General features: G+C 38.2%; 1 long non-coding RNA gene across 3 annotated transcripts; it reads left to right on the plus strand.

Moving 5' to 3' along the window:
- Positions 1-2,945: 2,945 nt before the first annotated feature.
- Positions 2,946-7,260, plus strand: LOC135256915 (uncharacterized). Of its 3 annotated transcripts, none has more exons than XR_010330546.1 (5): positions 2,946-3,062; positions 3,334-3,486; positions 4,440-4,540; positions 4,693-4,843; positions 6,508-7,260. It is a non-coding gene; the product is annotated as an uncharacterized LOC135256915 (long non-coding RNA). The 3 variants fall into 3 exon arrangements; XR_010330544.1 differs by having other exon boundaries at positions 4,440-4,535; positions 4,690-4,843; XR_010330545.1 differs by lacking the exon at positions 4,693-4,843 and having other exon boundaries at positions 2,947-3,062; positions 4,440-4,535.
- Positions 7,261-14,176: the final 6,916 nt, after the last annotated feature.

Here is a 14,176-nt window from a genome sequence, read left to right on the forward strand (position 1 = left end):
ATGGTGGTGTGGTACAGTGGGCGCTAACTTGATCTTCGTACCTATGAGATAGATTTCAGAGATAGCGCAAGCAGGATCATTGATGTACTGTTTTGTTGTGATTGTGTCCTTCTTTGATGACTTGAGGTTTTTCTTTGATCATTTCGTATATAAGGGGAAAAATGGAATGGTTTGAGGAGACAACCTCCTGCGCAACCTTCTCATGTAGCCGTTTCACCATTCACATTTTGCAGTGCACATTGTATATTGCTATTACTGAACACACTGTACAATAAATTGCATTCACTTTAACCTGGTATTCCTCTTTGACTCTTACCACAGACCACCTAGTGGCTAAGGTCCTAACATACACATACAGCTCAGTATATCTGCACATAGTCGCTAGTCTATACACTATTGCGATTGCAAAGATATACAATTATATTTTTGCAGGCTACACACGCCAGAGGCACATCAGAGTCTCCCGACATAGCAATTCATATAAATCTACACTACTGGCAGGTCATTTGCAGTCTCCTTCTATGTATAACGGTTAGCACAGAGGAAAGGTTAAAACATTACTTGGAGCCAGAAAATCGAGATGTCACTAAATTAATCCCATTCCAGCGACACCAGGTTAGACATACGCATTACTTCGCTACTCAGTTACTTCTGTTGTTTGGTGTGTCTGGGGGGATTCTTATAAAGAGATGTTGGCAGCACAAATTAATACAAAAATTAATTAATTAATTAATTCACCATTGGTGACCTCTCGATGCACTGTAGTTATGACAGCAAACAACATAAGAATGGCAATTGGGCTAATGCAGTTTTTCTTTCTGCCTAATTTTAACCTTAATTGTCAAGGATCATCAAAATATTCCACCATTTTCAGTTTAATCATAATTGTTTCAACATATTTTTGACATAAAATTAATCTGTGTTCAATGTGAAGCTTATGAGACATTTAAAAATTGAGGAATCATTCAATTTATGTATTTCAAATTACAACTTGGATACAAATAAACAATCTTCAATAATGCGTTGATTATACTTAAATGATGCAATCATGACATGTCCAAATGTTTAATTTCAATGTATTTATATATATTTGTAATCTCAATGGCATATTAGCTGCACATGTTCTCCTAACTTGTTGACATAAACGTACGTTGTAAGCACATAGACCTTGGCTTCTCTTTGGGTGCGTCCACTCTCCACTCCTCACCTCCTTTTCCTCCACTGCCCCACTACCACTCAACCTACCCAGAAGTATGTGGAGGAAAGGAAGGGAGGAGATGAGTTGGAAGCTGCTTTGCCAATACAGTTCTGTGCGCTTTGCTTGTTTTCTCCTGTACTGGATCACTGGAGGGAGGACATAAAGATCAGTTTCTGGGTCATGGAGAACACAAGGTGGTAGTGGAGGAAAGACGGATACATTTTTTGAGTATGATTGGGACACACCCTTTTCCTACCCTATATTATATCATAGAGATCTCCAATTATGGCATGAAAATAAGATGTAGACTTAAATAAATAATACATTCAAAAATTCATATCTTTGTCTGTGTGGTAGGAAAAAATATTTAACTCAGAAAAATTAGAAGTGTTTTTTCTTTTTAAGATAATGCACATAATTAACATAAATATATGAGTGGAGGTATTTTTATTATGCTGTCAAAAATGAATGGAGCCCAATGGGGAAACTGGCTTTTTGTACGAAAATCACACATATCAGCAGGGGGCGACATTATATCCATTGATGAGGTGAGTAATGAGGCAGCCTCAGTTTCTTACTTGCCTGTGACTTTAAATCCTCTGAACTGCCCATTAAACTTAGAAACTTTCATAAGCAAGCTCTCAAATCTTGGAAGTTGGCCATCTACAAGTTGTCCACTTCAAACATGCAGTGCAGGACAATCAACATGTGTTGTATAGAAATAAGTCCTTGTTTTTAAGAAATTGTTTTGATAAGGGTTATATATTTGTTTTAGACTTCATAAAAATGGTCATCACCTTAGTTACGAGAAGTTTTTATTTATTTATTTATTTATTTATTTATTTATTTACTGCAAATTTCAGGGATAAATATATAACATATATTGAATATGAAAAAAATCATTAGTGACATCTCTGTCAACTTACTACTTTTGGGTAAGGCTCTCTTACAATATGGGTCACTGAAAGGTCTAATCCCCAAACTCAGTATTGGTGGTGTAGATATTTCTGGCAGGAAATGTGATAATAAGCACATTTAGAATGTATTAATCAAGTTGCTTACCAAAAACATTCCATTTATGGGAAAATCTTCTTTGAAAATCCTCTTAACAAACTCTCGTGTAGTCATAACAAATTTGCACTCCCTAATAAGATCAAAGAAGTTAATGTAAAAATGTCTTATCCCTGTAAGAAATGCTTCCATAAGTTCAAGCCAGAAATCTCTCTTGAATGGTCATTTTGTGGTGTTGTATCTGAGTCAATTTCACACTTATTTTTTGATTGCCCTCACACATATCATTTCTGATTAGATGTTACAAAGATAATTTAGTGACATATAATAGGTTAGCGTGCATAACTGAAGCCATTGTCCTATTTTTGTATTGTAACACTTGCATTCTGATTATTGATGACCATCCAATGATTTTTCAAAAATGAACTCAAAACTGTCCATGACTCTTTATGTAAGATAGCCTAACATATATTGAGAAAATTGCTAAAACTTCTAAAATTTTGAAAAAAATTACAGATAAAATAAAGTTCCTAGCAGAGATTTATTATTCTTGGCACATATGATGCAAAACGATCCCCTGCACTGTAAATACTGTGTATGTTAACTTTATTGTTGACGTCTTGTCGTGTTGCATGCAATGTGTTGTCTACTGTTACTGTTGTGTTTGTTGAAATATAATAATAATAATAATAATAATAATAAGGACCGATGCAACACCGGAAGTGTTTCACATTTTCAAAATGTGATTGGTAACACTTCCGGAAACGGAAGTGCGTTCTCTGGAAGAAGCAGAAACACTTATTTTTAAATTTGTTGTTTTTTGTCAAGCAATCAATAATGACGGTTGTAAGTGGTAAGCCTGAGTTATCTTTAACTAGTAAGTAATGTCTCTTACACACGTGGCAACAACTAACTAGATATCTTGGTTTTTATCTTTGCCGTTTGCAAATGTGGTTTCAAAACCTTACATTATCATAAAACACATGAATTTTAGTATTACACTTCATATTTTATTCATTAATCCAGTGTATGTTGGCTTAATATGGGGGGTTAATATGTAAGCACCAGAAGGTCCTAGATTTTCTGTCTTGTTTATAGAATATTTGTCTGGGATTTCATTTCAGGTGCAGCCAGGACAGGGCGACAAAGCAGCCCTTAATGACATGCGATCTCTGTCAGGGGGGGAGCACTCGTTCTCCATCGTGTGTTTTGTGTTGTCGCCCTGGGCCATTGACGAGGCCCCCTTACAATGTCTGGACGAGTTTGACGTCTAAATGGTGAGATGACCTTGTGGTAGTTCTACTAGAACTAGTCTCAGGGCACAGACGGTCAGATCTTGGGAGATTTGGAGACTCTCTTTCCTTAGCGTATGGGAAGCTCACTTGCAGCAATGGCATGTCAGATGCTCTGAAGTTAGTATGTGGAAGTGTAGCATATTTGACATGCCTCCTCTTGATGTTTCAATCACCACCCTCATCTGAGACCCACCCTCAGTTAACTGATTTGTTTAAAATAATGTTTCTGAATGTCCAACACATTCCTGCTACATGACAAAAGACATTGGTCCCCAAGGCTGGTCCTGGGGAGCTGCAGGGTCTACTGGTTTTTCACCTCAAATCAGCAACCAGTTCAGACCCACTTAAGCAGCAAAGACTCATTTTCAGACCTTAAATGTTCACTCTCTGTTTCAAAAAACAATCATACAGAAATTGGGAAGCAATACACACAAATGGGTCCCAGAATGCAGGCAGTCCAAAATTGAGGGGTCCTGGATCCTATTGCGGCAGGATCTGGCACAAACACCGATGCTGCTGGCAGGTGGTTGTAGACACCAGGGTGTTTCTGTTATTTTGGGCCTTCAGCAGATCATTAAAGTGTTGTCATCATAGAAGTGGTAGCTGGAGTACTAGAACTGGCCAACGGTCTCCAAAAAAATCTCTGAAAGTGTAAATTAATTTAGTGAAGCAGTTCACCTGAATAAGCTTGGGTATAGCAGCAGTGCTCACTTGGTATATTAACCCACTGCAAACCCACCACTTCCTTTGTTCAGCTTCCCCTTGTACCATACTTTGAACTCAGCCCATTGTCAAAGTGGTCAATGATGGTGAGATGTAGCTACCTGTGGTGTATCAGATACACTAGTGTTGTGTGTGGAATACAAAATGTTCTCTACTATCCTCAGGGTTACATGAAGCAACATAAACATAACTAACTATCTTAATTGTTTCAGGATATGGACAACCGGAGAATATCCCTCGACATGATGCTTAGGATCGCTGCTAGCCAACGTTTCTGACAGTTCATTTTCCTCACCCCTCAGAACGAGGTATCGTAGCTTTGTCTTATTTCCAAGGCAAACAAGGTTTTTGCCATTTTAAGTTCAAGATCTGTCAATCAGTCCAGTTGCACTGTATCCTTTTTTGTTTTATTTTTTTTTAGTTTGAAGTTTGAATGAGTTACATTCATGTTCTCACTTTCAGGAGGCCCTACTATAAAAACAAGACCAGGTCAAAACCTAGTATATGGCTGGACCTAACACACGTGATCCGGCCGACCAATGATGTAACTTCATAACTCGACCGACCAATGGTGTAACTTCATCACTCACTCAGTCACAGACATTTGCATTTGTAGGTCTGTATTATAAAAGCTTATATATATTGTGCATGTTATTTACCGTGAAGGAAATTACAGTGTTTTATGCAAGTGAGAATGGAAAGTGTGGGAGATACGATCCCTTGAGTTCCAGGTTCTTTCTGAGGAGTCGTGAATTCCAACTTTGTGAAACCAAAAGAAGTTCAACAGAATTTATTATGGATCCACAATAAACAATCTGAGCAGGATCCTAGACATGGATTCCCCCTCTCTGCCGAAGTGCTGTAATCCGTCCCCCCGAATTTCACTGTTTTATACATTCAAGGATAAGGGCGTGTTCTTTTGCCGTACTGACCGAAAGTGCAAGCGCGGATGGCTAGTTACTTATGACCTAGTTTAAGAGTCGGTAGTACATCATAAGGCCATTGTTTTAGAGACAGCAACTGATAATCGTGCCGTGTTTACATAACAATCTGTCACATGCACAACAATCTTGGGACTCGCTGACTCTCTCCACATTCCACAACACTTGCTTTGCATAACAAAGAATCTCTTATAAAAACAGATGATTGGATCAATAACTAAATATATTTAAATAGAATTAGGTGTTTAAATCAATACTATATTTGAATTTTTGATACCTGCAAGAGGTTTTGTGATGTGTCTTCAGGTGTCAGTAAGTTAGCACACAATTTGTATTTTATTTTGCCTCTTGACTAGCTGTTTTTCTCAGGTCTTATCTAACTGGCAAAAGAACATTACCCACCAGTGACGTATGCCCTTGAGTGAGGAGAGATTCTCAGGCCAGGCCTGACACTTGATCAGAATAAAATTCCTGGCCTAACAAATGCTATATAAAACAATATATTAGATCAATATATTCCCTCAACAAAAGTAATCTGTGTAATAATAAAATAAATGTATGTAAGGAAATACAGTGTTGTCAGGACCTCCTCAAAGAGGCTCATTCAGTTCAGTAAGTTCCCCCAGTTTTTGAAACTCCTATAATCTTAGGGCCATATTTACTAAGAATGACACAAATTACCGCCAGACACAGAATTCTTTGTTGTCGCATGTTTTGAATTTAGCGGGGTATTTACTAAGACTGGTTATGTAAATGAGCACACCCGCAGCAAGTTCATTTAAATCCACTGTCAGTATTTAAAATGTGTCTTTCCCATTGCAGGAAAGCACCATTGTTTTATCACTCCATCTCTAGTGAAGTGTCAGGAAGTACATAGATGCAATGGATAGGCACCATCACCTTTAAATGTTAACAAGTCTCATTAATAACATAGGGGAGAGTCGCTATGAACGTAATGCTTGATAAATGTAACATCAATGGTCAATGACTTAATGTAAAACACGGCTACCATAGCCATTTTAGGTTTGTTCATGCACAGTTCAGTCCTCTAGAGCGTCCCAAAGGGAAAGACCAATGTGATAACAGTCAAAAACTGTTCCCGAAGTAAATTTCGGGTATAAGCTTGCATTTTAGGAATGCCGGATCTCTCGGTTTACCAGCACAAGCCTTACCAGTGTGGCACCTTAGTAAATATGGAACGCTATCTCGTTAGCATCTGTAACAGCCCTGCAAATCCTCAGTAAATTTGGCCCCCTAGTCTCTTGTTAGAAGAGAATGAGACCATGCAGTGATGTGTGTGTCAGCACCACGCATTCAGACTCAGTCCTTTATTTTCCAGCTCCCTCCCACGCAGCAGCCTGATCCGGACTCATCGGCTGAAGGATCCAGACCGCACCCAGACTGTGCTGCCCTTCGGCCAAGGGAACCGAGAGGAGGCGGAGGGATGAGGTAGAGCACCCTCCCGTCCCCAGGCTCTGTTACCCAATCAGCACCCTGACTAAGGGAATCGTGCCATTCTTTGGACTGGGAGATGCAAAACCAAAAACTAAAAAAATAAAGCTTGGATAACGAAAGATTGTTAAATGGCCCACATTTGGAATATTTTAGTTCTGCGGAAGGAAATTTTCAGTTACAAAGGTAAGATGTTTCTGAGAAGAAATGTCCCAGTCACAAAACATTTGAATTCTTTTTCTAATAACCAATCAGATTTATACTTTAATATGTTAGCTTTGTTTTAAGCAGTTTAAATTATTGAGTTCAATCAGAAACATATTATAAATGGTGGGTGACTCTTTCTATCCAGTTCATTTTGTCATATTTTAGTTCCTGGGGGAGAGGAGGATCATCCACTTTTGTGTGTTCTGTTTGTGTTGTATACTAAAATTGTATGCTTACATAAAGTTCGCATATGAAAATTGTTTACTGTTAAATGTGCAATTATTGATTACAAGTTTGAAGTGAAGCAAGTGTTTATTCTGTAATAATTAGCAGTGTAAAGCTTCCTTTTTTTACTTTTGTATGTGGAAGACAGATTTTTTTCTGTGTCTGAAAGTAAACATTTGACTTTCTAAAATAAATATACTTTTCTGATGCTAAATTTTCTGTGAAATTTCAGTACAGCTACCATCATTCCTTGTTAATGTTTATTGTTGAGATAAACCACATCCACTATTTCACACTTAGACTACGAGCAGGCTGGGAATTGTAATGCCAGACATTAACCAGATTATCTGGAGAAAAATGTAAATCCACAGTTTCATTTTGATTTTGTATTTGATGTACTGAAATCTAAGTACTGTGCAATTGTGCAAATGGAAAAAACATTTCAGTCTCACAGTAATTACTATGAATTCCAATATTTATGTAATTTAAACTTCAGGGAAGCATTGAGAAAAAGCCCCATTTACAATAATGCGGTTTACAACAAAAATAAAAGAAAGTGAAAGAAGAATATGCACTAAAACAATAGTCGAAAACAATTAAAACATTAGTTAAAACTAAATTTTAAAAAATTGAAGTCCAAAATTTTATTTCACTTAATGTTTTTGTACAAAGGTTTGCGTACACATATTGTGAATAATAGGTTTAGTGAGTGCTTATTGCTGCATTTTTTATTTGTTATAACCTGGCTGCCAAATTAGGTGATCTGTGGATATGAAAAATATTGATAATGTTCTTCCCTTCTGCATTTTACCCAAAAGCGTCTACTGGAATAATATACTACTCTAGTGCTGTACTCCTGTATGAAAAATTTAATGCACATTAGTTCAGTGGTTCATAACTTTCTTGGAACTTACAAAAAGGTATTTTACTCTGTTACAAAACCCGAGAAAAACAGGAGTGTTGCAGAGATTCGATTGGAAATAGACTCGTGACAAATATGTTGAATACACCATTTTAACAATTTGACAAAATGTAAACCATCACCACGTTAACAGCCCTAAAATTAAAAGATACTCCAAACCTAAATTCTAATATGTTCAATGAGAGTGCCTGTCTGGGAAACTAGTGCGTTGGTGCCTGTTGATGATACAAGGATGACCCCGAGAAGACCACCTAATCCCACAAATTGCTGTATTTCTAAAAAAAAAATGTAATTCCACAAATTGATGTTTTCTGAAGCTATATAGCTAATGGCATCTAGTTGTTGTGCTTACAGTAGACATGAAATGCTCTTAAATACAGGAGTGGTCTCTATCCTACACATAGATTAATATGAGGGCGGTCTGGGATTGCATTACAGACTGGTGCTAGCGGAGGGGCACCTAGACGTTTCTGTTTCGGGCCAGGGCGCGCACCTGGATGTGTGGTTCCACACGGGTCAGACCCCCAGTCGGGGACAGGTCGATGTCTTCCCCATTCACCCCTTCAGCAGCGTGAAAGGAGAAGTTCTGCAGTAGAGACGTGAAGAACAGGAGCAGCTCCATCCTGGCCAGCGTATCTTCAGCGCATACCCTACGGCCTAGCAACAGCCAGAGAAGAACAGTGCCAGGGTCAAATCCCACCATGACATCCAGAAGCAGGACTGCTTACTGATTTAAGGCATTTAACTGAATTTTACCCATATTAAAACTTGTAGTATGCTGCCTTTTGTCTATTGTGGCATGAATTAACAGTATATACTTATTTTTGTAGATATTAGAGTAAAGCAAGTTAAAATGAAAAACATTTCCTCTTACTTGCTGTTCAGCTTACTGAAACTTTAAATCTCTCAATGAATTTGAACATATTAAGGAGTCAAACTTGACTACGGTAATGGCATGAATATAATGACAAACTTAGGTCTTAACAATAACGTCAAGACTGGCATGTATTCAATTCAACATTTGTCCTTAACTTTGACTTCCAAGTAAATGCAAGCTTTACACTTTTTCACAAACTCAATTTAGCGAGTTAGGTTTAGTGATTGCTGAACTCCCCAAACTATTAGTGTAAATAAAAAAATATGGTTCATCAAAAATGTTGATAAGATCACAGCCTCAGTCTATTGACGACATGCTTAAAGATGAAAGTGTTGCATAAATGCAATTCATTATGAACATTGAAGACAACTCTGGCCCCTACCATGCACTGATCTGTAAAACACAGCTCATTTTTAAGCTTTCAGGGAAAGCATAACAATATTTCATTTGAATGATGGGAAATAGTCATTCTGGGAACAATTCAGACATTCCAATGTGTGTCCACATACACTCCCTGGCCAAAAAAAAGTTGCACACTCTAATATTTCGTTCGACCGCCTTTAGCTTTGATTACGGCACGCATTCATCGTGGCATTTTTTCGACAACCTTATGCAACGTCACAACATTTATTTCTGTCTAGAATTACATCATCTTGTATTGACGATGGGAGAGTCGAACCACTCCGTAAAGACTTCTCCAGCACATCCCAAAGCTTCAATGGGGTTAAGGTCAGGACTCTGTGGTGGCCAATTCATGTGTGAAAATGATTCCTCATGCTCCCAGAACCAGTCTTGCACAATTTGAGCCCGATGAATCTTGGAATTGTCGCCCTGGAATATGCCTGTGCCGTCAGGGAAGAAAAATCCATTGATGGGATAACCTGGTCATTCAGTACATTCAGGTACTCAGGTGACTTCATTTTATTGCCGCATAACGTTGCTGAGCCTAGACCTGACCAATTGAAGCAACCCCAGAACGCTGCCTCCAGAGGCTTGTACAGTGGGCACTGTCCAAAAAAATCCAAATGGCGACTATTATTTTATTGGCTAGGCAGTGTATGTGTGTCCATATATAATATATATATATATATATATATATATAATTTATATATATATAGTAAGCCCCTCCATAATGTTTAGAATGAAGACGTTATTTATTATTTATTTTTGAATTTGGCTCTGAATTTTAAATTTGTAATCAATTCACATTCCCAATTTTTCCTCAAGGGAATTTTTATACACTTTAATTTCACCATTTTTATATATAGCCCCCCTATTTCAGGGCATTGTGATGTTTGGGACCTATTCATGTTATGTAAATGAAAGTAGTCATGTTTATTACTTTGTCACATGTCCTTTGCATGCAATGACTGCTTGAATTCTGTGACCCATAGACATCATTAGGTACTGAGTATCTCTGGTGATGCTCTGCCAGGCCAGGCAAGAAAAAAAAAGTATTTGTCCCAAACATTGAGGATATGTACAGTACCGTGAAAAAGTATTTGCCCCTTTCCTGATTTCTTCTTTCCTGATTATTGCTTCTTTTTAACACTGAATGGTGTCAGACCTTTAAACAAAATGCAATATTAGACAAAGGGAAACTGAGTAAACACAGCTGCTGTTGTGCAGTGAAACCATGTGATTTTGGGGGAGAGAGACCTGCAGGGCTACAGACTGCAGAAGTCTCACTTACAGGCACACACACCTGAGGTGTTTCTGATTGCATTTATGATAACAACCTGCTGCACCTTCAGGGAGAGAAACACTGTTAAGACTTGGACCCCCCCCTGGCAAAGCCCCTTAAAGGTAGCCCCCCTTTCAAGTGATCTGTGGCACTCTTGGAGAAAGAAGGGAAACAGGCAGTTCCTCATCCACTCAATCACAAGAGCCCACACTCTCCAGACAATTAGACAATAGCCATTTTATTTCCCCTTTGACCAGGACCTGATAAAGGACAGAGAAATACAAATAACAAACAAGAATCTTGCAGGATTTAACTAAATCCTTTTTTTTAAAGCAACAAGTATGGATTCTAAAGTAGCATAAACTCACTCTGGATGCTGGGGTGCTTGATCAGGATCAAGAGAGCCCAGGAAAGGGTGCTAGAGTGGTCTCTGTTCCAGCCACAAAAAGATTGGTGACAGAACACAGGAGGTTCATTTCGTGGAAGTGGGAGTATGAGTGGTTCTTTTCCTGTGGGTTGACATTGGGATCACTTTGAACATAGCTTAAACAATGAACAGGTTACCCTCTAAAGTAAATGGTAAATGGACTGCATTTATATAGCGCTTTTATCCAAAGTGCTTTACAATTGATGCCTCTCATTCACCAGAGCAGTTAGGGGTTAGGTGTCTTGCTCAAGGACACTTTGACACGCCCAGAGTGGGGTTTGAACCGGCAACCCTCCGACTGCCAGACAATCGGTCTTACCTCCTGAGCTATGTCGCCCCAATAGCTCAGGAGGTAAGACTTTGAAAAAGTATTTTCAAAGGTTGGAATTCCCAATCATAACTCTGGACCCCTCTCATCACTGCAACTCCAGACAAAGACCACATTCATACCACCAGGAATTATACATTTCCATAATTAAACCAACTTTTAATTTTTTGTATGTTCTGCATCTGCAAACAGGTCACAAAAACTGTCAAATGATTGAAATGTGACAGGAGGAACAGTATAAAAAATTATGACTGTGACAACATATTCCAAAAACAAACTGCATTAGCACAGAGAAATGCACACAAGTCAGCATTCGCCAACAAGGAACGGCAATTAACAGGATATTTGGTAAACACCCCAAAACTACTGCCTCACACAACTGAGTCAATGCCTGTTAATAAAAAATATTGTGAGCATCAAAAAGCTAGTATTTATGGCAGTATCGTCATTTGGAAATCGGTTGTAACCAACGCTACTGCACAAAGACGCAGAACTTAAGCACGTAACCTGAACCCTCAATCAATGGAAAAAATGGATTTTCACCTTCGTTATCCCTGCAAGAACTAGAGGCTGTCCTTCTTGAAGGAAAGCCCAATATCCCACAACACACAGAACTTGTATGATAGCATCCCAAGATGGACTGAAGCTGTTCTGAAAGTGCAGGATGGCTCTACTCCTTATTAGTTAGTTGACAGTCATATTTTGTTACGTTGTTTGTTTCCATTATTTTAGCCACCCCTGCAGAAATGCACCCCTTTTGTAATTTTATAAAACTCTGAGGGGGGAGGGGGGGGGGCTGGGGGTGGGTGGGTGCTTTTTGATTTCAATAAAATCTTTAAATAGTTATGGGCAATTCAGCTGTGCACTTCGGTTCATATTTTTATCTATCATCCTGCCTGTCCAAACATCTGAAACGCATGAAGAGTATTTCACTTACATTACAGGCATTTAGCAGATGCTCTTATCCAGAGCAACTTACACAACTTTTTACTTTGCAATTATGCTTCCATTTATACAGTTGGATATATACTGAAGCATTGCAGGTTAAGTACCTTGCTCAAGAGTACAATGACAGTGTCCTACCCAGGAATCGAACCTGTGACCTTTTGGTCACAAAACCATTTCCCATTATGCTACACTGCTGCCAGTTAATAACACATTTGCATGGGTACAACACATGGCTCACTGTCGTTATTTGTCATTTGTGATGGTCATCAGTCATCAGTGAAAGCCTGTGAAGGCTGCAGAGATAATTGCAGACTATGACTGCAGGTCACTCTGACAGAACTAAAAAACATCCATGTAGCTGATCAATCACAACTGTGTACTGCCAGCCCACAGCTGTGCCTAAGGCCTGGTTCCCAGAGGGAGACTGTTCAAGCCTGTTTGACCCAATCTGCAGCCCCAAATGACTAATCTGGCTCAGGACTCAGTCAGTGCAAACATCATTGCTAAAACAAATGGGATTTGTTCATCTAAGTTTTTTAAATTCATTTGAACATTAAAATATTTTTTAAAGGATTTTTCACACGGCACACCTGACCTCACCTGACGGCACACCAGAGTGCCGCAGCACACCGGTTGGGAAACGCTGACTTAATACATAATAAAACATTTTGTCAGAGCTATAACAGCTTCTGAACATTTCCTGTTGCCAGCTAAGTGTTTCTATGTAATGCATGTAAAGACATCTATGAATATTTGAGGAAAAAATTCAAGAAACTGGTGTTACTAAGTACTACAGCAACTAAGAGGGTGCCCAAAATTTTGTACACAGTTTATTTATTTAATTCTGAAATAAATGCAAATAAACAGTAAATATGCATTACAATTAAAAGTCACGTTGGCAAGAGCTTCCTAAACTTTTGGAGGCAGAAAGTGCACTGTAGACACATTGTGCATAAAAACTGTAGACAGGTGAAGGGCAGGGAAAACAAATAAATAGAACCATATGAAAAAAGGATTACCTGCTCCCTGCGTTTGAATTTTCACAGTCAGGGTTTCATTTACACTCAACCTTTCGACCTGCAGGTCTTTGTCAGGTATAATACCTGGTGGTCAAAACGTCTGTTTATTACACACTCACTGGTAACATTCAAAATCGGTGTGTGGGTAAGCCTTTTTTTCTTATGTGCCTAAACACATGCACACAACTAATATGTTACCTTTTTGAATGTTATAAGAAGAAAACACCAATATCACACATGGATGATTATATAAATATAAAGTGTCTTCTTACCCACTCCATCTTGCTCATAAAAGCATCAATGTAGCTTCTTCTGTCATTCTCATCAAGGACTTCTCTGTGCTGAATGAAAATCTGTCTGAAAAAGTCCTTCAGAATATTCTGGTGTTTTATAACTTTATAATGTGGTCCAGGCAAGGGGTGCAACAAGGGAAACATGTTGTACAACTAAAACACAGGTTAGAGACAGAATGTTTTTAAACTTTTACTGTACTACTATTACTATGGCTACTGATACTACTACTACCACCACTACTTCTACTTCTACTACTACTACTACTACCAATAATAATAATAATAATAATAATAATAATAATAATAACAACTTGTCATTTGTATGTGGCAATGTAGCACAATGGGCAAGGAACAGGGATTGTAACCTAAAGATTACACACCCTGCCATTGCACCATTGAGTAAGATACTTTACCTGAATTGCAGCTGTATAAATGGATACTATATAAAAACAAAATACTAAAAGTTGTGTAGGTTGCTCTGGATAAAAGCATCTGTAAATGTCCATGTAATAATAATAAAAATAAATAAATAAATAAATAAATAAATAAAAGAATAGTGCAATAGTTACTACACCTGTATATAAGGGCCTCCAATAAGTCTGATGCTCTCATTGTTCAAGATCAAA

The sequence above is a fragment of the Anguilla rostrata genome, chromosome 6 (assembly GCF_018555375.3).
Source record: "Anguilla rostrata isolate EN2019 chromosome 6, ASM1855537v3, whole genome shotgun sequence".
Taxonomy (NCBI): domain Eukaryota; kingdom Metazoa; phylum Chordata; class Actinopteri; order Anguilliformes; family Anguillidae; genus Anguilla; species Anguilla rostrata.